This window comes from Aptenodytes forsteri, unplaced genomic scaffold, assembly GCF_000699145.1.
Source record: "Aptenodytes forsteri isolate BGI_AS27 unplaced genomic scaffold, ASM69914v1 Scaffold93, whole genome shotgun sequence".
Classification (NCBI taxonomy): domain Eukaryota; kingdom Metazoa; phylum Chordata; class Aves; order Sphenisciformes; family Spheniscidae; genus Aptenodytes; species Aptenodytes forsteri.
Window position 1 is genome coordinate 2,409,851 of NW_008794665.1, and position 4,170 is coordinate 2,414,020.

Here is a 4,170-nt window from a genome sequence, read left to right on the forward strand (position 1 = left end):
TTATTTATTTATTTATTTATTTATTTATTTAACCCACCAGCCCAGTTTCTGAAAGAGCCGTGCGCGATAATGTCTCCTGCAACATCTTTTCTCTAAGATACCCTTTTAAAAAGGGGTGGTGGTGCATTATTTTTTTTTAACGTAGAAAGGCTAGTCCTTTTGCCTAGTGTTTTTTCAGGGCGAGTTACTACCCGTGCTGAAGCTGGGAGAAAGCTTGCTGCTGGTTTCCACTGGAGCGGGGTTAGGCTGTCCACAGGGTTAGAGCAAAGCTGGGAGCCAGGGGAGGCGGGGATCCCCATCAGAGCAGACACTGGGCTCTTTTGTACTCTGTTTTTAAAAAAGCAATGGAAAGTGGGCTAAATACTTCCATGCAGCTGATTTTCTTTGGATTTCAGTTGCTGCGGGCAAAAGTATCACTTCAGTATTTGTTTTGTATTTACCCACATACTCTTTTTTTAATTACTATTATTTTATTTTTTCCCATGCGAGTACTAATGCTGAACTAAGGGCTAGTGTTATATGAAGGTCCCTCAAAATCCTGACTCTCGGCAAGCTGTGATGATTTATAGGATGACTGTCACAGCTATATACTCAACCCTACAGAAATAGTACAGTTGAGAGCTTGACTAAAGCTTATATAGGGGGTACTCATATAGTTCTCAGTCCCTAAGCCACTCCTCAGTGTCCTGGGGATGTATTATCCTGTCTGTGGAGAAGGACCTGAGGCTCGGCGACGTTAAGTAACTCACTGTGGACAACAGGAGCCCAGGGCCAAACCCGGGCAGTGCAGGCTGTGTGCCGCCTTCTGCTTCTCACACCATGCACTTTCTTCCAGTCACTTAGCATTTCCAGTTACAAGACTGTTCAAAGCAGAGGATATTTAGCCTTGGGCTGGCTTTTCACCAGCGGAGAGATGGTTCACCCAGGCCGTGCCTCTTGGTAGGGTCATCCTTTCCCAGCACCTGGGGAAGCGGGATGCAGAGCAGATGTCTTGCCCCAGCTGTAGCCTGTTACTTAGGGTGTGTTGAGAGAGAGGGAGAGGTGGAGTTTTCTGTTGCAGGGTGAAGCTGAGCAACACTTTGGGAAGGATGGCAACTGGATGCAGGCTTCTGTGAGCAAAATCATTTTCCTGACCCATAGGTTGTTCCCTTGTCAAGTTTGATGAGGAGTACCTGGAGGTGAGGCAGCCAAAACCAGGCTGCGTACATTGCTCCTGTTGGAGCTTCCTCTCTGGTGTGGGTGAGAACATGGGCCTGAGGTAGTCTTCCAGAGCACGCGAGAAGGTAAGGCACAGTCTGATGTGCAGAACATGCAGTACCCACCAGCCTCGGTCACCTCTCAAGTAGGAAGAATATCTGTTATTTTTCCAAAATTACTAGTGATGCAATGTTTGTAGTGAAGCTGTGATAAATATAGCCAGACCTGCATTGTTAGGTTGAGCCACTTACCGGAATGCCTTGCAAAAATACTCTCAGCAAATTTTCATGTGGTTCTTCTCTGGTCATGGAAAGACTTCTGGATGAAATAAATTATACTTTCATTACTTGGCTAGCAAAGCCTCCAAATAACCCTCTTCCCTACCCTACAGTTTGGTGACTTCCTCTCTGCATTGCAGAATATCCTGAAAGATTTTTGTTTAAAAAAGGCTTGAAAAACTGAAGTCTAGTGCTGTGAGGGTGGAAACTGGGACAGAAGGGCTCTGAATTGCCGTTAGGCTCCCAGGGTTTGCCTGTTGAGAAAGATAGCGAAAGCTCAGAAGCATTGCTGGCTGTAACTTTGGGTTTAGCAAGACAGCTTCACTTGGATGCTGCAGTTGCCTGTGACTGCTGACTCCATCCCTGACACCCCCCAGGGGAACTGTAGCGAGCAGTATTCAAAGCCGAGGCTGCAGGAGTGATGCACGTTTTGAGGAAAGGCAGTTTTAGTTGGTTTCATTACCTAATTCTGCAAAGGCTGCTGGGAGTCATTGCAACGAAACCATTTCTCAACTGGGCTCCTTTAGGATTTAGGGGTGTGAAGACTCCGTGCTGTGTTTTTAATGGTGATTTCACAGCCTTGGCCTGCAGGTTTTGGCTGCTCCAGGGCCTGGGGCGTAGTTCAGTGCTATTTAAGCAGCTGTGAGGGACTGGCAGTGTGCTAGGAAGTTCCTAGTACTGCCACACACCTGCCTGGGGCTGCTGTGACACTTGGGTGACACCCCCATGGCAGGTATCCTTAGGCCTGCACCTGCAGCACTTCTATGGCTGGAGTTTGTGGTGGCAGCCCTGGAGCACAACCTCCCCGATGCTCTCCAGTGCTGAAGGGTACCTGGCTGTGCATGGGTGTGTGGCTATTCAACTACGGAGGTGTGTATAGAGGGCACTAACCTCTGTGTATGCCTGGTTAAACAAGAGTTTAAAAAGTGCTTCATAGTTTTCCCACTAGTATTCCCACCCCAGGGGAAGTGGTATCTGGAAAGAATGCTTCTATCTTTGGTTTCTTTTTGTTTTGCAAGTAATGGAAGAAGAGCAAACAGAAGAGCATCATCCTGGCCCAACTGAAAACAGTGGGTCAAAACTTACCATTGAGACTCTGTGGTCGTAATTTCAAGTGTTCTTAAAACAGGGAGCAAGAAAAGCTATTCCCCAAAATAGAAATAAGAAAAATGAAAGATGAGCATCTAAAGCCAGGCTTGTGGTTTTCAAAAGCTGCTGAGTGTTCAGAGGTTTTTTGTTGTTTCTGTGGCAGTTGGACGCTTGGGAAGGGAGGAAAATTCAGCCTCTTACTTAAATACCGAAGTAATATCTGTGGGTGCGTTTTGCAACCGTATTTGTTATACTTGCACACCTTGACTACATTGGTGGAGATGATGTAGGGACCTCACCCTGAGACTCCTGAAATAGATAGTGGTGCGGGATCAGGGTCTACGCAGAGGATCAGCAGGCGAGGCTGAATAAGACTCTTCAAAGTCTGCAGCAAATATTGGGAACAAATAGCTTGTTGTCTTCCTTTGGCAGACCTTTACCTTGTTTCTTCAAATAAACACCCAACAGATTATCAAAGTTGAGAACATTTTTTGTGAAAGCATCAATTTTGATGGATCCTCTTGATTTTCAAAAACTAAAATTTGAGAAATGTAAATGAAAAACATCAAGTCAAGGTGTCTATTTGACTGAAAGGAAAAATTACAGAGGCAATTCTGAGCAATGCCGTGCCCCACCAAAACTTGTGGCCCACTTACACGTCAATCTCAGTTTGCATTTCCTGCGAATGTTACAAATCTAACTGGTGAGATGAAGCAAACTGGTTCTGATAATTCAATGCACTTTTGCATTTTGGTTAATCTGTTTTTAAGATCACTGGCTTCTTGGTGAGGTTACTTGAGTGTTAATCTTTTGGTAAGAAAACTGATACTCTCAGAAAAATCTTCAGTTGGAGCAAGTTTTATTTATCTTCAGTTTTATTTTACTAATGGGCAGCATCAGATAGTTTAACCAGCTTTGTATATTTTCATTTCCACCTCTGAGATCAGTTTCAGATTTTGATGATACTAAATTGGTTTGAATAACAGCGTTAGCATCTGCCCCCTACTGAGCTGTTTAAAGATATTAGCTCTACTTTTGGAGCTTTTTGAAAAGTTATTTGAACTGCAGTGCCAGCGTGATCCATTTCAGCTTTTCTATTGCCGTTTCAGATTTTCCTTTAGCATCACATTATCCAGGAAAAATAGGTGTTAATGGCAACCACCCTTCAGAAGTAATAGGCTACAAAATTGGTAATAGGAAATTCCCGTGTTGAGGATACTGTATACCCAAAGTGAAAAATCCATGAGGGGTCATAATTTCCCATTCTGCAGGATCAACCTGCAGGAAGAATAGTCTGGCCAAAACAGAATGTATTTAACAAAGCTTTTGTATTGTAAATAGTAGGACACAGTTACGTTTAACAAAATAACCTTTGAAGTTGCCTATAAGCTGCTCTCTTGATCAATTTAAAATTTTAGGTGTACGCACCCCGCAATAAACTTTTTTATCAACATTTTACTGCACCTGAACTTCACGGCTTTTGCGCTCGCCTAATAAGAACGCGGTGGCTGCTCCGAGGCAGGTGTTCCGAAGGATGCCCTGAATCAACAGAGCGAGGTCTGACCTAAGTCAGAAATCGCCGTGAAAAAGCACGCAGCGGCGCCAG